Consider the following 23871-nt stretch of genomic DNA (forward strand, 5'->3'; position numbering starts at 1 on the left):
ATCTGTTTAATTGCGAGAATTACTCGCCAAGAATGAGGGGACAGGAAATATCAGGTATCCTCTTTGCAGAGGATACCTTGCTCTTTTCTAAAATCGCAAAGGGATAGTCAATGCTCTTCACCAGGTTCAGCTTATTTTCCAAGGAGCATGGCCTTGAGGTTAACATTGATAAAACCAAATATATGGTGTTTAGTCCCAAGAGAAAAGTAAAGGGCAAGGGCAAGGTTTGGTTCTGTTCGAGGGAGCGACTTTAGATAGAGTAAATTAATTCAACTATTTGGGTATGAGGATAAATGAATCTCTTTTTTGGCATTCCCAGATTGATAAGAGAGTATTATCTCTGAAAAAAGGGCTGGATCTATTTTAAGGTTTTCAAATAGGGCGTCAACCTTTCCCATATCCTCCTGTTTGATAATATACAAAATTCAAGCATGTGAGCTGTTTTATATGGGGCTGAACTGTGGGAACATTGTAGATCTTCTGCTCTTGAAAAGGCAGAAAATACCTTTGCAAAATCATTGTTGAGAATCCCAATGAGTGCTCCGATGCCTCCAGTTAGATTAGACCTAAAAATTAGATCCAATTTGGATGTGGCCACCTCGAAACCCATTTTATACTGGATCAGGTTGTGGTCTACTGAGGTGTGAGGCCCCTACAGGGACTGTGTGAGAGTTCTAACAGAGGGCCATTTATTGAGCAATATACCCTGGCTATTGTATATAAAAATGTTGCTTTGTAAACTCGGTTTAAAAGATTATTGGATTATTTCCACTATTTTAACTCAAGTAGCAAAGGAAAGGGTGAACGAAATCTATTGGAAATATGTGTCAGGAGCAAGGATCTACTTGGCTAGCACGGGTAGTCCAGTAAATTCATATCTGAGTTTTAAATGTAAATTTGAGCACTTCATAGACTTTTTAATGAAGCCCCCTTCACAAGCACTTTATATTAAATTCAGACTGGAAATTTTGCCTTTGGCAGGTTTTACCCACTTCTGGAATAGAAAAGCAAAGATTTCTAATTCCTGCCCTATGGGCTGTCTTGCACCTGAGAATGACAACTGCGCTGTTTTTTGTAAACACATATTCTAAGCACTGTGCTCGATGGATAATCCCTATTTGTCGTTGACCGGGTATTACCGATCGTTATACATAGTTAAGATTATGCAGGACCAATACACATGATTCTATTGTTTATTCTATTTCAGGTTACTTGTCCACAATATGGTGTACCAGGTTGAAAGTGCTGAAATGAGGGGTGGTACAGGATCTTTCTTTTACCTTTTTTATTTTAACCCCTTCGATGCTGATGACGGAGCGGTTCCGTCATCGGCATCGGTTGGGCTGTGCTGATAACGGAACCGCTCCGTCATCAGTACAGCCCTGGGGGGGGAGCGCTGGCGCTCCCCCCCTGGGGCATCGATCCTGGTCGTTTTAGGAGGGGTGGCAGTGGAAGACTTTCCGCTGCCACCCCCTGGCCCCCCCACGCTTCCTGGTGACGTCAGCGCTCACAGCGCGCGCCGACGTCATCAGGAAGCGCTGGAAGCCATTTGTTTCCAGCGCGTCCAGCAGAGAGGTGGGTGTTGTGCTGCTCCGGTGGGGCGGGGGGGCCGTTTTTCGGTGCCTTGAGGCATCGGGGGGGAGGAAACTGTGTTTCGTCTCCCCTGATGTCCCAATGCACGGCATTCCTGGTGCACGATCGCGCACAGCGTCGCGATCGTGCACCAGGAATGCCCCACTAGTCACCAGGGATTGTTTTTGGCCATAATTGTTTGTGCAGGAAGCGACCCCTTGGGCAAGGGTCGCTTCCTTTTTTACGCCATAATCATTATCGGACTTTTCTGTCCCCCCTGTGGCAGATCGGCCGTTTTTTTGGCCGATCTGCACACAGGGAGGGCAGAAAAGCCCACTAGTCACCAGGGATTTTGTTATATTTGAAAAAGGAAGCGACTAGCACGGGGCCAAAAACCCAGGTAACCCCTCTTGCAAAAGCTGGTGGTTTTGACAATGGTGACAATGTCAAAACCACTAGCTTTTGCAAGAGGGGTTACCTAGGTTTTTGGCCCCGTGCTAGACGGCCATCTATGGAAACCTACCAAACCCACACATTTCTGAAAAGTAGACACCCGGGGGCTTCCAAGAAGGTATGGCTTGCGTGGATCCTCCAACGTTCCTTTACCCAGAATCCCTTGCAAACCTCAATTTTAGCTGAAAAAAATCATTTTTTTCACACTTTTTTGTGGGGGAAAGCGTGGCATTACTGGGCTCACACAAATTTCCTCCCACCAAGTGTTTCCCAAGGTCTCCCGATAAAAATGGTACCTCACTTGCGTGGGTAGGCATAGTGGCTGCAACAGGAAAAGGCCCAATTCGTAAGGTGGAGACTTAAAAATTACCTTTAGTAAAACTATCTTCTTTTTTGAGGGGGTCACCTGAGCTTTTGGCCCGGGGCTTGGCAGGCATCTTTGGAAACTACCAAACCCAAACAGTTCTGAAAACTAGACACCCGGGGGAGTCCAGGGAGGTATGGCATGCATGGGTCCTCCAATGTTTTCCTACCCAGAAATCCCTGCAAATCCTAAATTTAGGTTAAAAAACCCACTTTTCCATACATTTTAGGGTGGGATCTCCCTGCCGGCACAAATGCCCTACCACCCAGCGTCTCCCTTGTTCTCCCGAGTAAAATGATACCTTACTTGTGTGGGTGGGCCAAAGGCCTGTGACTAAGGTAGGGGGGCTTAATTTGTCAAACTTAAATACTACTTTTTTTAAAATTAATTTTAGCCTGTTCTGCTTTGGGGCACCCACACAAGTGAGGTATCATTTTACTCGGGAGAACAAGGAGAACGCTGGGTGGTAGGACATTTTTGCCGGCACGGAGATCCTACGCAAAAAAGTTTGGAAAAGTGATATTTTTACCTAATTTTAAGGTTTGGAAGGAATTCTGGGTAGGAAAACATTGGGGGACCCACGCATGCCATACCTCCCTGGACTCCCCCGGGTGTCTAGTTTTCAGAACTGTTTGGGTTTGGTAGTTTCCAAAGATGACCACCGAGCCCCGGGCCAAAAACTCAGGTGCCCCCCCCCCCCAAAAAATCAAGGTTATTTTGCTGTAGGGTATTTTAAATTCACCACCGTACAATTTGGACCTTTTCCTGTTGCAGCCACTATGCCTACCCACACCAGTGAGGTACCATTTTTATCGGGAGACCTTGGGGAACGCTTGGTGGGAGGAAATTTGTGTGAGCCCAGTAATGCCACGCTTTCCCACACAAAAATGGGTGAAAAATCTGATTTTTTTGAGCTATAATCGAGATTTGCAAGGGATTCTGGGTAAAGGAACATTGGAGGATCCGTGCAAGCCATACCTCATTGGAAGCCCCCGGGTGTCTACTTTTCAGAAATGTGTGGGTTTGGTAGGTTTCCCTAGATGGCCAACTTGCACGGGGCCAAAAACCCAGGTAACCCCTCTTGCAAAAGCTGGTGGTTTTGACAATGGTGACAATGTCAAAACCACCAGCTTTTGCAAGAGGGGTTACCTGGGTTTTTGGCCCCGTGCTGGACGGCCATCTAGGGAAACCTACTAAACCCACACATTTCTGAAAAGTAGACACCCGGGGGCTTCCAAGGAGGTATGGCTTGCATGGATCCTCCAACGTTCCTTTACCCAGAATCCCTTCCCAACCTCAATTTTAGCTGAAAAAAATCAGTTTTTTCACACTCTTTTGTGTGGGAAAGCGTGGGATCACTGGGCTCAGACAAATGACCTCCCACCCAGCGTTCCCCCAGGTCTCCCGATAAAAATGGTACCTCACTTGCATGGGTAGACATAGTGGCTGCAACAGGAAAAGGCCCAATTCGTACGGTGGAGACTTAAATATTACCTTTAGTAAAACTATCTTCTTTTTTGAGGGGGTCACCTGAGCTTTTGGCCCGGAGCTTGGCGGGCATCTTTGGAAACTACCAAACCCAAACAGTTCTGAAAACTAGACACCCGGGGGAGTCCAGTGAGGTATGGCATGCGTGGGTCCCCCAATGTTTTCCTACCCAGAAATCCCTGCAAACCTTAAATTTAGGTTAAAAAACCCACTTTACCATACATTTTTGGGTGGGATCTCCCTCCCGGCATAAATGTCCTACCACCCAGCGTTCCCCTTGTTCTCCCGAGTAAAATGATACCTCACTTGTGTGGGTGGGCCACAGGCCTGTGACTAAGGTAGGGGGGCTTAATTTGTCAAACTTAAATACTACTTTTTAAAAAATTCATTTTTAGCCTGTTCTGCTTTGGGGCACCCACACAAGTGAGGTATCATTTTACTCGGGAGAACAAGGGGAACGCTGGGTGGTAGGACATTTTTGCCGGCACGGAGATCCCATGCAAAAAAGTTTGGAAAAGTGATATTTTTACCTAATTTTAAGGTTTGCAAGGAATTCTGAGTAGGAAAACATTGGGGGACCCACGCATGCCATACCTCCCTGGACTCCCCCAGGTGTCTAGTTTTCAGAATTGTTTGGGTTTGGTCGTTTCAAAAGATGGCCACTGAGCCCCGGGCCAAAAACTCAGGTGCCCTCCCCAAAAAATCAAGGTAGTTTTGCAATAGGGTATTGTAAATTCACCACCGTACGATTTGAACCGTTTCCTGTTGCAGCCACTTTGCCTACCCACGCAAGTGAGGTACCACTTTTTTCGGGGGGGGCCTGGGGGAACGCTCGGTGGGTGGAAATTTGTTGATACACGTAGATTCCAGAACTTTCCACCACAGAAATGTGAGGAAAATGTGTTTTTTTGTCAAATTCTTAGCTTTGCAAGGGATTCTGGGTAACAAAACCTAGTGGTAGGCAGTCGAGTCACCCCATCCTGAATTACCCTGGGTGTCTAGATTTCAAAAATGTATAGGTTTGCTAAGTTTCCCTAGGTGCTGGCAGAGCTAGGGCCCAAAAACAAAAGGTAGTCTCTTTGTCCAAAAAGCGCAAGATTTCACTGGGAAATTGAGGAGCGACCACGATGCGCTTTGCGTTGTTTCATGTCACAGCCACTATGCCTAATAACGCAAGTGAGGTACCATTTTTTTCGGGAGACCTGGGAGAACGCTGGGTGGGTGGAAATTTGTTGATCCCCGCAGATTCCAGAGTTTTCCGCCACAGAAATGTGATGAAAATGTGTTTTTTTGTCAAATTCTTAGCTTTGCAAGGGATTCTGGGTAACAAAACCTGGTGGTAGGCAGTCGAGTTACCCCATCCAGAATTTCCCTGGGTGTCTTATTTCCAAAAATGTATAGGTTTGCTAGGTTTCCCTAGGTGCTGGCAGAGCTAGGGCTCAAAAACAAAAGGTAGTCTCTTTGTCCAAAAAGCGCAAGATTTCACTGGGAAATTGAGGTGCGACCACATTGCGTTTTGCGCTGTTTCATGTCGCAGCCACTATGCCTACCCACGCAAGTGAGGTACCATTTTTTTCGGGGGACCTGGGGGAACGCTGGGTGGGTGGAAATTTGTTGATCCACGTAGATTCCAGAACTTTCCACCACAGAAATGTGAGGAAAATGTGTTTTTTTGTCAAATTCTTAGATTTGCAAGGGATTCTGGGTAACAAAACCTGGTGGTAGGCAGTCGAGTCACCCCATCCTGAATTTCCCTGGGTGTCTATTTTTAAAAAATGTATAGGTTTGCTAGGTTTCCCTAGGTGCTGGGAGAGCTAGGGCTCAAAAACAAAAGGTAGTCTCTTTGTCCAAAAAGCGCAATATTTCACTGAGAAATTGAGGTGCGACCACGTTGCGTTTTGCGCTGTTTCATGTCCCAGCCACTATGCCTAAAAACGCAAGTGAGGTACCATTTTTTCCGGGAGACCTGGGGGAACGCTGGGTGGGTGGAAATTTGTTGATCCACGCAGATTCCAGAACTTTCCACCACAGAAATGTGAGAAAAATGTGTTTTTTTGTCAAATTCATAGCTTTGCAAGGGATTCTGGGTAACAAAACCTGGTGGTAGGCAGTCGAGTCACCCCATCCTGATTTCCCCTGGGTGTTTAGTTTTCAAAAATGTATAGGTTTGCTAGGTTTCCCTAGGTGCTGGCAGAGCTAGGACTCAAAAACAAAAGGTAGTCTCTTTGTCCAAAAAGGGCAAGATTTCACTGGGAAATTGAGGTGCGACCTTGTTGCGTTTTGCGCTGTTTCATGTCGCAGCCACTATGCCTACCCACGCAAGTGAGGTACCATTTTTTTCGGGAGACCTGGGGGAACGCTGGGTGGGTGAAAATTTGTTGATCCACGTAGATTCCAGAACTTTCCACCACAGAAATGTGAGGAAAATGTGTTTTTTTGTCAAATTCTTAGATTTGCAAGGGATTCTGGGTAACAAAACCTGGTGGTAGGCAGTCGAGTCACCCCATCCTGAATTTCCCTGGGTGTCTAGTTTTCAAAAATGTATAGGTTTGCTAGGGTTCCTTAGGTGCTGGCAGAGCTAGGGCTCAAAAACAAAAGGTAGTCTCTTTGTCCAAAAAGCGCAAGATTTCACTGGGAAATTGAGGTGCTACCATGTTGCGTTTTGCGCTGTTTCATGTCCCAGCCACTATGCCTAAAAACACAAGTGAGGTACCATTTTTTCCTGGGAGACCTGGGGGAACGCTGGGTGGGTGGAAATTTGTTGATCCACGTAGATTCCAGAACTTTCCACCACAGAAATGTGAGGAAAATGTGTTTTTTTGTCAAATTCTTAGATTTGCAAGGGATTCTGGGTAACAAAACCTGGTGGTAGGCAGTCGAGTCACCCCATCCTGAATTTCCCTGGGTGTCTAGTTTTCAAAAATGTATAGGTTTGCTAGGTTTCCTTAGGTGCTGGCAGAGCTAGGGCTCAAAAACAAAAGGTAGTCTCTTTGTCCAAAAAGCGCAAGATTTCACTGGGAAATTGAGGTGCGACCTTGTTGCGTTTTGCGCTGTTTCATGTCGCAGCCACTATGCCTACCCACGCAAGTGAGGTACCATTTTTTTCGTGAGACCTGGAGGAACGCTGGGTAGGTGGAAATTTGTTGATCCACGCAGATTCCAGAACTTTCCACCACAGAAATGTGAGGAAAATGTGTTTTTTTGTCAAATTCCTAGCTTTGAAAGGCATTCTGGGTAACAAAACCTGGTGGTATGCAGTCGAGTCACCCCATCCTAAATTCCCCTGGGTGTCTACTTTTCAAAAATGTATAGGTTTGCTAGGTTTCCCTAGGTGCTGGCAGAGCTAGGGCTCAAAAACAAAAGGTAGTCTATTTGTCCAAAAAGGGCAAGATTTCACTGGGAAATTGAGGTGCGATCACGTTGCATTTTGCGCTGTTTCATGTCGCAGCCACAATGCCTACCCACGCAAGTGAGGTACCATTTTTTTCGGGAGACCTGGGGGAACGCTGGGTGGGTGGAAATTTGTTGATCCACGCAGATTCCAGAACTTTCCACCACAGAAATGTGAGGAAAATGTGTTTTTTTTGTCAAATTCTTAGCTTTGCAAGAGATTCTGGGTAACAAAACCTGGTGGTAGGCAGTCGAGCCTTCCCATCCTGAATTCCCCTGGGTGTCTACTTTTCAAAAATGTATAGGTTTGCTAGGTTTCCCTAGGTGCTGGCAGAGCTAGGGCTCAAAAACAATAGGTAGTCTCTTTGTCCAAAAAGCGCAAGATTTCACTGGGAAATTGAGGTGCGACCACGTTGCGTTTTGCGCTGTTTCGTGTCGCAGCCACTATGCCTACCCACGCAAGTGAGGTACCATTTTTTTCCAAAAACCTGGGGGAACGCTGGGTGGGTGGAAATTTGTTGATCCACGCAGATTCCAGAACTTTCCACCACAGAAATGTGAGGAAAATATGTTTTTTTGTCAAATTCTTCGATTTGCAAGGGATTCTGGGTAACAAAACCTGGTGGTAGGCAGTCGAGTCACCCCATCCTGAATTCCCCTGGGTGTCTACTTTTCAAAAATGTATAGGTTTGCTAGGTTTCCCTAGGTGCCGGTAGAGCTAGGGCTCAAAAACAAAAGACAGTCTCTTTGTCCAAAAAGCGCAAGATTTCACTGGGAAATTGAGGTGCGACCACGTTGCGTTTTGCGCTGTTTCGTATCGCAGCCACTATGCCTACCCACGCAAGTGAGGTACCATTTTTTTCGGGAGACCTGGGGGAACGCTGGGTGATTGGAAATTTGTTGATCCACGCAGATTCCAGAACTTTCCACCACAGAAATGTGAGGAAAATTTGTTTTTATGTCAAATTCTTAGATTTGCAAGGGATACTGGGTAACAAAACCTGGTGGTAGGCAGTCGAGTCACCCCATCCTGAATTCCCCTGGGTGTCTACTTTTCAAAAATGTATAGGTTTGCTAGGTTTCCCTAGGTGCCGGCAGAGCTAGGGTGCAAAAACTACAGGTTGGCACTTTGCAATAAAAGGGTCAATTTGTAACTGCAAAATTGAGGTGTGACCATGTTGCATTTTGCGCCATTTCCTGTCGCAGGCACAAGGCCGACCCACACAAGTGAGGTACCATTTTTATCGGGAGACTTCGGGTAATTCAGATTTGTAAATCAACTGTTATTACCAATTGAGCTTTCATGCATTTCTCCCCTTCAATGAAAGACATTGTGTAAAAAAATAAATCTTTTTGAAAAATGACCAATAATTCTCATGCTAGTATGAGTATTCACAATTTTGAAAATGTGCAATTATATACTGTTTCTGAACTCTATAGTTTGTACCCAATTCAGAAATACATAGGTGTCTTTCATACAGATTTTTCCATGTATACATTTTCCAAGACAAAGTGCTATATACCGAGTAAATGAAAAAATACCATTTCAAGTTGCTGCTCAGTTTTTGGATCTGGGTTCGTCGGTTTCTTGGTGAAACTACAAGTCCTATATATCCCCACAACCAGGAAGGTCTAACGGATATAACGGTATATTGCTTTCCAAGAGATGTCAAAATTAAAAAAAGTTATAGGTGAAAACGTTGAGACGAAAGGCTGTTTTTTTCAACAAATTTTCAATCATTCCAATATTTAACTGTTAGTTTCTATAAAGAAACCTTCATGGATTTAGACAAATGACCCCTTTCTGAATTTAGAATTGTGTCTACTTTTCGGAAATGTGCAGCTTTCCAGGATCCATTATTGCTTTTAAACTCATTTTTACCATTAACTGGAAGGAGGTGGAAAGCTAGAAAAAAAGCAAAAGTAGGCTATGTCCCAGAAAAATGCCAAAACTGTGTGAAAAATGTCAGTTCTCTGACAAAAAACTGTCATTCCCTAAAGGCTGAGAAAACGGAGATTTCATCCCCACAAACCCTTTTTTGATAACATTTTCAGGGAAAAACCCAGAGGCTTTCATTTGCAGCCCGTTTTTCCCATTTTTCTGAAAAAAACAAAAATTTCACTATATTTTGGTTAATTTCTGGGACCCCTCCAAGGGAATCCATAAACCCTGGGCACCTTTAGAATCCACATAATGTTGGAAGAAAAGGACGCAAGTTTGGAGTGGATATCTTATGTGGTCAAAAAGTTACAGGGGTCTAAGCGCGCACTACCCCAAAACGCCAAAAAAAAGGCTTAGCACAGGAGGGGAAAAGGCCTAGCAGCGAAGGGGTTAAAGATAGATCTGAATTATATGAAAGCATCTCCTTCTTGTTTACGAAATTGGTAACTAAATTATAAGTGTATATTCGGTTCAATTACAAAAATCTAATTCTGTATGTCCTTAAGTGTCTGGTACACTGAAGACTGCTTTTATAAATTGATGATACAACTGGAGTATATATAATTTTCTTTAGCTACGAATTGAAAGATTTAAGAGAGTATTTTAGGTTTGAGGTTTTTACTGTACCTTTTATGGCTGACACAGCCAAAATAAAGGACTTTGATTGAAATGTACAATCTTAAACGTTTGTGTAGTAATATTTTTGAGCATTCAAATGTGTTTTTAATTGTTCCATATTGTGTGTGTAGTTGTAATGTAACAGTAAGGTATTGCAAAATGTTATTTTTATAGTATTTTATTAATATAAAACCTTCATGTTAAGAAGCAAATAAAATGTGATAAAGTAGCAATGTGTTAAGTAGTGCATGGGAAACAGGTTTTATTTATGGAAAATAAAATTTGCTTTTTTGGTAATATTGGGCTACAAATTGGTATCCTAATTGAAAACTTGTAGCTACTAAAGGCATGTGTCACATTATCACCAGGTTAAGTGGTGCGTGCCACATGGTGCAAATGTGTTTAGGGGGCACCATAGGTGCCCTCCATGCCCAATAGAGGAGGGCTAAGGGGAAAGGGGGCTGCTGGGGGCCCCTAAACTCACTTTCCACCTGCCTTTTCATAGTGGATGAACCGCCCTGAAAGGGCAGGCAGGAATGGACTCTGTTATCCCTATGGCATAGCCCCTATTGTAGTGATTACTGACTCTGTGACAGAGCCCTTCAGAAAGCGTCAGACGGACATGTCCCTCCGCCTGCTGCCTCCAATCAACTGTATTGTAATGTGGTGGTCGGACCGCAGCAGCAGATTGTGACTGGACCGCATCCAATGAGCCTCTGGATGTGGTGCAAATGTAATAATGACCCCCCCAAACTGTTTAAAAATCACACCATTCACATGGTTGCCTGATGGAATACCATAGCTAAAAATATCAAGTGGAAAGAGTATCATGACAAAAATATCGAGATCAAAATATCGAGAAGGTAAGTGCATATAGGTAAGTATAGATTTACTATTCTTAACTCCACATCTATATACCTTGAAAATGAATACATTTGTCAAGGTACATATATGTGAAGGTAAGTAGAGTAAAACGTTGCTTACACATATAAACTTTGCTCCATAATCTCTTTGTCCTCGATATTCTTCACACAATATTGTTTTCCAAACACCATTCATGCACATAGCATTCACAACAACCATCTATCACGCTTAAATCATTGACAACACAACACATAAATGACTCCAGCTGCATAGACCAATTCATTGGTATAACTGTTTCCACACAATTGCAGGTGATGACACTTTCCTCATTCATTTTTATTTTTCTGTTGACTTTTGTTTCGGTTTCTGTTCGCAATGGTCCTCCAATTGTTCACCTTCTTCTGGACAAGAATATGAAGCCTCAGTCGACAGAAAATGAAGATGACCATGCAAAAAGAAGCACTTTGTCACGTATACCAATCCCAGCACTTCACACCGTTAACGCTGCTATTACTTAAATAACTACAAACCTGAGGCTATTTTTTTGCTCGAAGACTCAATGAAGAATGCCATCAAGAAACTACGAGCCCGATTCACAGAATGAACTTAGGACTAAATCCTAAACTTACTACTATTTGGTATTCACAGAATGCACTTACTACTTTCGGGATTCACAGAGTGAACTTACTACTTTCGGGATTCACAGAATAAACTTACTACTTTCGGTATTCACAGAATAGATTTAAGACTACTAACTCTAAGTCCGAAATCGGGGAGTAAATTCCGGCCCGGAGGCGGAGCTTCCGGCCCGGAGGCGGAGCTTCCGGCCCGAAGGCGGAGCTTCCGGCCCGGAGGCGGAGCTTGCGGCCCGGAGGCGGAGCTTGCGGCCCAGAGTTGGAGATTTCAACATGGCAAAAACCCCCACCTCCGAGCCGGAAGCTCCGCCTCCGGGCCATAAGCTCCGCCTCCGGGCCGGAAGTTCCGCCTCCGGGTTGTAAGCTCCGCCTCCGGGCCGTAAGCTCCGCCTCCGGGCCGGAATTTACTCCCCGATTTCGGACTTAGAGTTAGTAGTCTTAAATCTATTCTGTGAATACCGAAAGTAGTAAGTTTATTCTGTGAATCCCGAAAGTAGTAAGTTCACTCTGTGAATCCCGAAAGTAGTAAGTGCATTCTGTGAATACCAAATAGTAGTAAGTTTAGGATTTAGTCTTAAGTTCATTCTGTGAATCGGGCCCTAGAAGTGCATTCATAGCAACTTTAATATTTAAAAAAATATACACACAGTACATTTTGCGTAATAACTAAAAGCAGTAATTGCCAATTTACATGTGTTTTAAAAAATATTGTCGCTTGAGCCATTTTGGAGCTTAGTTGTACTTAATATGTGGAAAAAGACACGTGATCTCTAAAAAGTAAAACCAAAATTTTTCTTTGTGATTATGTTGATGTGTTTTTGCCTCTTTTTAAATAATCTGTTGAACTTTTGAGTGAGGATGATTATAAGGGCATACCATTACTTCTTGTAACGTCACTTCTTGTGACAGCGTGAATTTCATATGATAATTTGTTCCTCGCTGTTTCCTCAGGACTTGTGCCCAGAAGGCATGAAACCACATGGATAGTATTATTCTGGTTAGGATATGAAAATGATCTGGAGCTGACATTTCATTATGTCTCTCCTTCATTGAAAATTCCATCTGACTGCGCAACAGAACTTAATCACAATGCCTATTTATTTCTACAAAATACATTCGACAAGCACCATCAGTAAAGAGATTGTGCCCTGTTCTTTAATGAACACAAAAATGTATTTAAATGTCTTTGCTTATATGCCGTGTGCAACACACATCAACAATACTGTCTGTACAAATGGAATTATCCAGATGTGCAACGGTGCCGGGAGTATCTGGGATGCTTCAGTTACTCCATTCTGACAGAGGAAAGGTCCCAGGCAAAGGCAATTACAGTAACAAGAGATAAAAAATTGACCACCATAAAAAGCAAACTCAAAGGAATGTATTTAGGTGTAATGTTATGGCAGTGGAAGATGTGGAAAAAATTGAGTCTTGCAAGCCCTATAAGGGAGAAATCTAATGCGACAGAGGAACACAACATGAACTATGGGGCCTATTCACAAACTGCATTTTATAGAACTTCTAGTAGTATGAAAATAGTAATACACACAAACTACTAAATGCTATTCACAAACCTACATGCAGAGTTCTCCATCTCTCCTGCCTTCTATGTGCAGACATCACAGACCCGACTGCAGAGATCTGCACATACACAAGTATACATTCTTGTAGTAAATATGGAATGGGCAGGGGAGTTAGTGGAAAATGGGAATATTTATGCCTAAATTGGAGGGGTTTAGATCCACCCACCCAAGAGTTTGCTCTTTCCAGTTTACAAACTGCTTTTCTGTAGGTACTACTGCCATGAAGGACCCACACCATCGTAAATGTATTCCAGCTCCGAATTGCGTAAGTCCAAAACCACACTTGGCCATCCACTGCTACTGCAACACCCGTCTTTAGAAAATAATGGAGGTAGGGGCTTTCAATAGGACGTTCAACAAAATAATTTCAAAGCAAATCGCTTTATTTTTACTTTTTACAATATATACATACATAGATATTTAATTTAAAGTTTAAAAATTATACATAAATAAAAAATAAAAAGTTTTAATTTGAAAGCATTCTAATAACCTTTTTTAAAGTAAGAATAAATGTAACTTGAAAAAAGGTACAATAATGTAAACTAATTGTACACTTAATCATTTTTAACACAAAAAATAAAAAAAACATTTTACTTTTAGTGGGATATTTGAAAAAAATCATTAAAAAAATGTGAATTTATTTAAGTTAATTCAAGATTAAGTTTATAGTTCAGTAACATTTTCTATTTTGTCCTGTCTTTAAAATAAATATATAAATTGATTTAAATTATTATTTAACATAAAATCATGTTACCTTTTTTTTATACACTAAAGCTTTTTATCTTTTACTTATCTTTTACTATAGGGAGAACTCTGCCCAGTGCTGGACATCCCTTGCTTCATGTGAAAAGCTACAAGTATTAACTTGTAATCTGAAATTTCACTCCTTCCCGTTTTCATGGGGTAGAGATATGTATGTGTACCCCATAATTTCATAATGCTGCCTGATTAGGCTCAGTCCCCAACAAGCCCACCTTTGCCAAGTTCTCCCCCCCCCCAGCCACTTGGTTATCCACTGCAACTGGCTTGCTATGTCCCAAATTCCTGAACCCCCAAACCCTCCCTTCAGGATAGTCAGCTTGAGGGCATCTAAAGCAACTCAACGGCGTCCCCCATACATCGTAAATTCCCAAAGAAGTAAGCCCGGCTGTACCATAGAGCTGGGATCCACGAGGTGTGGTTGATGAATTAATAAAGCAACTGGGGTAGCATTATTATCTCCGCGGGCTCAATCCGCGCCATGGGGGAAGCTTCAATGTTTGTCAAAACACCACACACCCAAATAAGGAGTGCAGTGTGGGACCCAGGTTACCCTCCTGCATGTTCCCCAGCCCATGGTAAAAAAAAATTGCCAGATAGCAAAAGGTGCGAGGGCCCACCGGATGACGGATACTAAGGAGTGAGGACTATCCAGCTACAGGCTCAAAGTGAAAACAGAGGGCTTTGTCAGGTTCACCTGCAATGATGGAAAGTGCATAAGCATATACAGACAGCACAGATTTAAGAAGGTATTGTGTGGTATAAGTCCGCTCTGGTCAGGGTGTACCAGTGTTTGCATATGGGGAGCAGTCACATCACTACAGTTCTGCTTAAAATCTTGAAGTCTATGTTCAAGATGGACTATGGTCTATATGCCATGGCAGGTGCTCCCCACGCTTGGGTCTTGGAAAGTGGGACAACCATTGCATCCCTGGCGGAGGCTGGGAGTTCCCATTTTTCCAGTGCTGGCAGCCTAGCAAAGGTAGAATAAGATTCTGCTGGCAGTCCATCCAGGCCTGATATTTTCCCTTTGCCATATTTTGCTTGCCACTTTTAATTTCCTGCAGTGCAATGGGGCCTCCAAGCCCCTCTGCAGCCTCTGCTGCAAGCCTGTGCAATTGAAAGTGGTTCAGAATGGCCCTCATATCCTCCTTAGGACTCTCACTCTGCTTCACATAAAATGCTGTATAATAATCTCCGATGGAATTATAAATATCCATTTGGGAAAGCACCAGCCCCCATCCATCATTCACAGCTGGGGAATTGGGCCTCCCTAAACTCCAGCCATACCAGCAATGCCCTACCCTCACTCTTGTGCGCTCTAGCGATACACTCCCAATAGTTATGACACCACAGCTTCTCCAAGAGGATGTTATACTGTTCTCTGGTTTCTTCTAACCTTGTCCCCGCCTCACAATCAAGGTCCAGTCGGTTGTCCAAGCACCGGATATCCCCAACCAGCCTGACCTGGTCCTGCTCTAGGTCTTTCCTGATCCTCACTGATGCACGATAACAGTATCCCTATGTCACCACCGCAGAGCCTCTCATTTCATAAGGCAATCCAACGCTGTACCCTGATTATGTTCAAAATAATCTGATATGGCCTCTTGGAGGCCCTCCCGGTAATTGGTGTCTTCCAAAGCACTAGTGCACAGGCGCCAGGCGCCACATGGGGATTGCTGGACGTTCCACCCCAGTTGGATATGCCTCAGCAGTGGGCTGTGATCAGAAATAGTGTGACCAAGGTACTCATTGTGCCTGACAAATTGACAAAATCTCCCTGAGCAAAGGAATTTATCTAATCAGACATGTAGTGCAGACACTTTGTAGTAAAAAGGAGTATTGTATTATACCCTCCAAATATCCCCAGGCCCCCAGCTCTAAATCCAGTCCTGAAACCCTTTGGCTATTCTGAGGGCAGGTGCACAGGGCAAAAGTGGGGTAGATCAGTCCAACTATGTCTGCCACACAGTTAAAGTCACCCCCAAGGAGCACGCCCCCATCAGCAATCAAGCTCGGTTGTGATGACAGTCTGTAGAGGTATGCCATCTGGTTCTGGTTTGGGGCATATATGGAGCTGATCATTAGCTGTTTCCCATCTACGTCCCCTCAACCAAGACATATCGCCATTCCGTGTCGGTCTCCAGTTGACATTACGCGTAATGCTGTTTGCTTCATATGTGATACCAGCAATGCTGCTCCACCTAAATACAGTGCCAGAATGTTCAAGCAATATTTCATGGAGAGTCTGACAAACTGTGTCATTAGTGCAAGAATGTCAGACCTGCATAACAGTAAAGTGTAATTCAACTAGACGTCTGCAAGCAGCACAAAATGGCTCCATCTAGAGCCTTTACATTCAATAGTACAGATGTCCAAAGTGAGCATTTCTTTTTCTAAAACTGACCAAAATAGCCATGTAAATCCATTGTCAGTTAAGCTGTATGTTCACCTGCGACAGGTGCACTTTTTGAATCCGTCAGAACTTCCTCAACTCGACTTGCTGTATTCTGTCAATAACACTCTCTTCACTCCAATTCTTAACATTTTGTCTTAGAGCACTTTTTGGTGTTACAGTCTTTAAAATGTTGGTTAATGCCTTGTACAAACTCTTACTGAAACAACGATAACTGAAAAACGCAGTCTGACCTTACCAAAATGAATAGAAACTTTGATGTACATTCAAAATGGTTTAATTAGTTCTCCAGATGTTTAATCTATTCACATATATGCACGTTTACTCCTTATCTGTAATTCCCTCAGTAAAGGGTTTGAGACGATTGATTATTTCAACAGTATTTTACAGAGTCTAAAGAAGTCATCTTGTGCTTCACATCCGCCTGCAATACTGAGGCCAACTGGGATTTTATAGTAAATAATGTGTATATACAAGCAATGAAAAATGTCCTACAAAAAAAGAAACACAATAATTTTTTTTCATAACTATTACTAAGTATGCTGTAATTTCCCCACTTCAGTAGTTAGTGATTTTCAGGTGCACTTGTTTGAATTCAATTTGTTTTTTAGGCTTTAGGGAGATATTTCATTGAGCTACTCCTCATTCTGTTATTTACCAGTAGCATGATATTTAGTTTTGTCACTCATTTACTATTCACAGTATATTATCAATGAAAGAAGTGATCATGATGGCTATATCGTTAACAGGTATATATATGTATTGGCGCCACTTGATGAATCTTTATGGAAAGTTCAAAATGTATACTTTAGTCGGTTCAGCTGCTCTGTAGAAAGTTTTCGAGTGATTCGTCAAGTGGAGGCCAAGAAAAAGGAGGTCCCGCAACACGTTTTTCCAATGTATTTTCCCATATGCGCTTTGAACATGACTACAACCCAAACTGCCAAACGGAATTACGTAATTACACCAAATTTGGCAGAAAGGTATATTTTCGTTCCCGAGATCACACTTTTTGTGATTTGGTATAAATCTGTTCCATACTTTTAGAGATATTAAAGGTACAAAAAATATATATATAGGGATGCAGATCCTCATCGGATCCGTCAGTCCCTTTGCTGATATTTGATTGGATACCAACACTTCAACCAGGAAGTGTTGGCAGCCATCTTTAGATTCATCTTGAACTGGGTCCCACAAAAGAAGATTAAAAAAAAAAAGAGCCAGGGTAGGGACACCCTGAGCCCCTAGCCATGGAGAAGAGGTTCCTGAGCAACCCCGACATGACTAAAGAGCATTTTGTTAAAATAAAATCTCAGAAAAATCTCCATCTGTGGATTTGTCTGACATTTATTTTTTTAGGCAGTCTCTGGCACAGTTCCTTTTTTTTGCTCCTGGATAGGCCAGGTCCCGGGGGCACTGGGGTCTGAAAAATGGAGGGGGGTGCATGGGCCCCCCTCCCAGGGCTTATGGTAGCCCCAGGGACCACTACCTCCCCTGGGCTAAGATAGAAAATAATGTGATGGGGCCATGCAGCCCCTCTGTGCCTTAAGGACTACCACCTCCCTGGGGCAAACGTTAATAAATTAATGCAGGGGCATGCAGGGCCCTGCAGCCCTGGGGACACCACCTCCCTGGGGCAAATGTACTGTATTCAAAGCATGGGGCACATGCGGCCCCCGCAGGCCAGGGGCCGACCTGTTTCCTGGTGCAATCATTAGATTTTATGGGGGTCTGCAAAGCCCCCCCACACCTCAGGGACCACTACCTCCCTGGGGCTAAAATAAAATAATGGAGATGGACTGCGTGGCCCCCTTAAGGACCCATAGAGGGTCCTAGGAATCACCACTCCCTCAGGGCCAGCTCCTGCTACCTCCTGTGGTGCCCACCATCAGGAGGTAGTGGTCCCTGCAAACATAACTCTTCTTTCTGCAAGCAGAAGATCAGAAACAAGCAGAAAGAGGTTAAATAAAGGTGAGAAATGAACAGAAAGAAGCAGAATAAAGTCAGAAATGAACAGAAAGAGACAACATAGAGATAGAAATTAGCAGAAAAAGGCAAAATAAGGGTTAGAAACTTGTAGAAAGAGGAAGAATAGAGCTCAGAACAAACAGAAAAGGTAGGAAATTGGCAGAACCCACTCATGCACCCACTCACAGAACAACACAGACATGTAACCCACTCAAAGACTGTCAGACAATTATGCACCGACATTCAGAATCGCTCACTCTCCCTCACCCCAGTGGCGGTTTCTCTATGAGGGAGTCGGGGCTCTGCCCCCGTTACTTTGCTGGATGTGTAGCTCATAGTCATTTATACAAATTGCCCATTTATCAGCTGCCAAAAAATTAATGCCATTAACTCAATTGCATTAACACCAGTACTTGAACACGGGGCTGCAGGGAACTATATGCCCCACTTACCAATATCGCCCCTGTTAATGGACATCACATGACTGACTGGTCTCACTCTCTCCCCTGCTCCAGAAGCCTAGCCTTCATGTTTTTGCCGGCTGAGAACGTCACAGCCCTGAAGGCTGTGATGTCATCAGCTCGGCAAAGACTTAGCTGCAGGTTGTTGTCTCCACCCCCTGATGGTGTGGAGGTAGAGTTAGCCCCGGGCGTTTTGGATACAAGCCCGGGATCTCCAACCATCCACATCAATCAGAGAGTGGCGAGCTTGTCACCACACCCTTTCCCAACTCCTTCCAGGGCGTGGGTGGGACCCCTTCCTGTGACGTGCTGGGAAAGGGTGTGGCAGGTGGGAAGCGGAGTCTGCGCAGACTAGACCACCTCAGAAGGCTTCCCGCGCACGAGTCTGCATTCTGCATGGTCTCTGGCAGTCGGAATGGATTTTTGCTGCATCAGGACTACTCACTGCTTGCTGGCGCTTACAGCACTAGTTTTTGTTGCTGCTAGAGAATAGGCCGGACTGCCTGCCTGCTGACGTGACGTCAGATTCTGAACTAACTCTGTCAGTTGAGTTCACCAGCCCAGCCCAGGCCCAGGCGGCAATCTATTACTTCGAGCATAGGCCCGTTCAGGATCTTGTTGTCACGTCGGGCCCGGGGCATGGCCTATTTCCGAGTTCAGTTCACCCGGCCACTTTTAATATGAAAATGCTTCTGTAATTTAGAAATGAGATGTATTTTGTTTTTGTAGTAAGTTTTGTGTCTGCTTGAAGAGTCATGGCAGCATGGATACGAGAGGTCTTGTTTGTTAAAAGGCCAGTTCAGCAAATGTTAGTGATTATAATGTTCTCTAAAAAGCGCTTGTCTAAGAAGACATTTGACTACCTGCTCTTTAAAAAAAAAAAAGCTTTTTGTGCAAGTGTTGTTTACTGCGCTTTTCTTTATGGGGACTGTTCAGTGAAGGCTTGTTTATTATATTTTTCTTTACAGGCCGGGTTGTATGAAATTTGCATCTATTACTTTTCTGAAATGGCTGCAAAGCAATATGCTGAACACTTTACAAAACTCTAAATAAACGAATGCATTTGGCTTTGGTTTAAGGGGTCAGTACACCGTGCAGTGCTCTGGTGTAAGCACCCTTTAAAAGTGCCTGCTTTTCCAGTTTTAGTTGAAGCCTGGTCTATCCTGCGTTCATTCAGTTTTTCTTCAATGGTCCTGTTGAGGGAGGGGTCACTGACTGCTTGTTTAGTGAAAGGTCCTTTCCATTAACGAGGGGGTCATTCTGAGCAGGGAGAATGTTTGTGTGTGCACAACAGATGCATAGCTATCTCCAAGTTACTGCCTGTGCTCCAGGTTTCTCTGTGTCATGTACGGTGCTACATGCATGTGTGGGGGCAAGACGTGATTTAAACTGTGCAGGGCATCATGCATGCACTGTAGATGTGCTGGGTTTGTGAAAGTGACCCGTTGCTGTACTGCAATGATGTTAAGATGGGTTGAACTGTCGGGACTGGTTGCTGTGTAACAGTGTTGAGCTCTGCAAAGGTGCTAGATAAAAAAAAGTGTTGTTAATTTACATTGTTAGCTCTACCGTGACTCTTGTGCTGAAGTGCTGGTAGTTGTATTCATTCCAAGTATGGACAGCAACATTATTCGAGTAACAGACGTACTACGATAAGAAGCAGAATTAAGGCGTACACTCACACACAGACTGCTAGCCCAAATCTTGTTTGTCATAGGTTTAGCTTGAGTACATCAGCAGCAGAGTGGAAAGGTTCTGCATGCTGTGATTATTCCTTCAACACAGATAGGGCGCTCACCACAGGCCAACACACTTTGTTATGTGGTCTACTAAATGTACGCTCTCTACGTAAACACTCCCTCGACATCCATGACCTTCTTACTGGGAAAAACTGGGATCTGTTCTTCCTTACGGAAACCTGGCTCGACCAAGACTCCATGCCGGAGATCATTGAGGCCGTCCCTGAAGGTTACTGCCTGCAAAGGCTAGACAGGCCACGAGGGAGAGGGGGCGGCATAGCCATTGTTGCCCGGCAAGAATATCAATGCCAGCTGGATCGCACTGTGATTGACGACAGTGAGGCCGGCGCCTTTTCTATTTCTATTAACGGCCGTTTCACCTTGAAAGGTCTGTTAATTTACCGTCCTCCAGGTTCCTCCACAGCCTTTGTTGAAAAATTAGTGGAAGGCGTCACTGAAGCGGCCTTACGTTCGGATAAATATCTGGTCCTAGGGGATCTTAATCTACATCTCGATACCCCTACGGACAGGGTGGCGAGTGAGTTATGCCACACGATGGCCAACTTACAATTCGAACAGAAGGTATCGCAACCTACCCATAAGCTGGGCCATCTTCTGGACCCAGTTTTTGCTAACTGGAGTCAGGTTGATGCCCAAGCCCCGATTCCCATCGCATGGTCCGACCATCTCCTCGTCCCGTTCACAATTGAAATACAGGGACCTTGCCCCAACGACCCTCCCGCTGACAAATATCTGAGGCGCAGATGGACAGCGTTCTCGCAGGCCAAATTCAATCGGGCACTTACCGAGAAAGGTCATTTGGGGGGCGACGGGGTTGATGAAATTAATTCCAACCTGGACCAGCGTATTTTGGAAGCCCTGAATCAAGTAGCACCACTGGGAATGGCGAAATCAGGCGGCCGCGCGCAACGTTCGGCGCCCTGGTACAATGATAACTTGCGAACGGCCAAAGCTGCATGTAAACGCGCCGAAAGGCAATGGAGGATTACATACTCCCTGCAGGCTAAAACTGCTTACACGGACAGCAGACGCGCTTATCATGCTCTAATTAGGAAGGCCAAATCATTGTATTACTGCAATAAAATTGAGGAAGCAAAGCAGTCTACCAAGGAGCTTTTCTCCATCTATAAATCCATTGCAATAGGCAAATCCGCCACAGTTCCTAAGAAACTTTGCACTACGGAGGGCTGCAATCGAATCGCGGAGTATTTTGCAACCAAGGTCTCCAACATCTATAACTCCTTCCCCCAGAGGGCAGACAAGGGCCTTGCCTCCCTGGAATCCACAAGAACGGAAGGGGAACATCGGCTAACCAGGTTTGTCACTCCTTCCACTACGGAGCTTCTCCGCATTTGTGGATCTATAAAATCTGGTTCCCCTAGAGACCCGACCACTCCTAGTCGGTTAAAGGATAGCTTGCCAGTTCTAGAGCCCCATGTACGTCAGCTGCTGGATATCTCCTTTGAGTCTCAAGTGGTGCCTAAGGCCTGGAAACAGGCTGTGGTCCTTCCCCTGCAAAAAAAGGCCAACGTTAGCTTTGAAAAGCTGGATAACCTCCGTCCTATTTCCCTTCTTCCTTATATGGCAAAGGTGGCGGAAAAAACAGCCAACATACAGCTCATGCAGTTCGTGGAGACGGCGTCGCTACTCCACGACTCGCAATTTGGTTTCCGCCCCCGTCATTCGACGGAGTCCGCTCTCCTTGTGGCGGTGGAAGCACTCAGACAGGGAGCTGACGAGGGCCAGACGATGGCACTGATTTTACTAGACTTAAGTGCAGCATTCGACACTGTAGCACATTCCACCTTGCTACAGTGTCTGAATGGAGGAGGGGTGACAGGAGCTGCGCTTGGCTGGATTAAGTCCTTCCTCACGGAGAGGTGTTTCCAGGTCAGATTGGGTGATTACTACTCCAGGGAGATTGAGTTGGGCCAGGGCGTACCGCAGGGTTCGTCCCTGAGCCCAACTCTATTTAACATCTATGTCTCCCCCCTGGCAGCCATCGTGGAGGGGTATGGTCTCCGCCTGGTGTCCTACGCCGACGACACGCAGCTGGTTATCTCCCTATCGCGCGCGCCCGGACTTGCGGCAGACATCTTCAGGAACTGCATGAACGACCTTGCTGCCTGGATGTCTGCCAACTGTTTAAAGTTAAACGGGAGCAAGACCGAGGTGCTCGTGGTGGGGGGAGTGCCGTCTGCGTGGTCGTCGGCGTGGTGGCCACCGTGTCTGGGGGAGGTTCCTGCTCCCTGCCGCGAGGCCAGAAACCTTGGCGTATGGTTGGATAAGGACCTCACCTTTGGCCCACATGTCGGTCGAGTGGCAGGGATCTGTTTCGGTGTTCTGAGAGCTCTCAGGAAAGTATTAGATCTGCTTCCCACTCCTGCTCGTCAGACACTGGTGCATGCCCTGGTTACCTCCCGACTCGATTATGGGAATCTGCTCTACCTGGGGGCCTCAGGCAGGGTCCTCGGCCGCCTGCAGGTTCTACAAAACGCAGCGGCGCGGCTGGTCCTCAGACTCCCCAGGAGGTCATCCGCCAAACTGGCCTTGCGGGCGCTTCATTGGCTCCCCATAGAGAGGAGAGTGGAGTTTAAGGCTCTTGCCACTTGCCATCGTATCCTGAGTGGCAAAGCACCTCTCCCGCTCCAGAGCCTTATAGCCCATTATGAGCCTGCACGCAGTCTCCGGTCTTCGCAGACCGGGCTGTTAAAAGTCCCAAGAATATTTAAAGCTCGCATGGGAGGCAGATCTTTCAGATACCTTGCTCCCAAGCGCTGGAACAATCTGCCACTGGAACTTCGGTTGGAACCCTGCGAAGTCCAGTTTAGAAAAAAACTTAAAACGCACCTGTTTCAGTAGATAGCTTGGTTGGGAGGAGGGGGGGACAGCCACACCACTTGCCATAGCGCGGAGACACGCCAGTGGCGTAATCAGGCGCTTAATAAATTTCCAATAATAATAATAATAATAATAATAATAATGCACGTGGAGAGAGGTTGTGCATTTGGTGGACATGAGTTTTTCTCTACTTTAATTTCTATCAGTTTTACAGTTGCGTTTACAGCTCCTCCCGACTGGGGGTCTGCTGCATGCCTGGTTCTGGAGGGTGGGCCTTTACCATGCTCCATATGTTTTATTGTTATTAGCTTAGAAGGGTGAAATTTGCTTGAAAATGCTGCATTTATCCACTCTTTTTTTCAACATTTTCTCCGGGGAGGACCCCCGGGCCCCACAAGGTTGTTCGTTCTCGTTGATATGCTTGCTCGCCGAAGGTGTAGTACGGCAACATTTTTACGCCTCGCCATGTTCAAATGTCACCAGCCGCCACTGCCTCACCCACTCGCACATCCACTCAGAGACTGACACACTGACTCACAGATCCTCTCAGAGACTCACACACCCACTCACAGAACCACTTCCAAACTCATATACCCACTTACAGCCTCACTCATACTCTCTCACATCCTCTTACAAACCTACTGAGACACTCATACACCCACTGAGACACTCATGTAACCACTCACACCCGCAGAGTCAAAGCTCAGTGGTTACAGTTAGGAAATACTATTTAAAAAATCTTATAAATTCACATAAA

General features: G+C 44.9%; 2 pseudogenes; both read left to right on the forward strand.

Annotated features, from left to right (window-relative positions):
• Window positions 1-12808, forward strand: part of LOC144784073 (mitochondrial Rho GTPase 1 pseudogene) — a 34856-nt pseudogene extending 22048 nt beyond the window's left edge.
• Window positions 12809-15739: 2931 nt separating this feature from the next.
• Window positions 15740-16298, forward strand: LOC144784074 (mitochondrial Rho GTPase 1-like; annotated as a pseudogene).
• Window positions 16299-23871: the final 7573 nt, after the last annotated feature.

This window comes from Lissotriton helveticus, chromosome 10, assembly GCF_964261635.1.
Source record: "Lissotriton helveticus chromosome 10, aLisHel1.1, whole genome shotgun sequence".
NCBI lineage: Eukaryota > Metazoa > Chordata > Amphibia > Caudata > Salamandridae > Lissotriton > Lissotriton helveticus.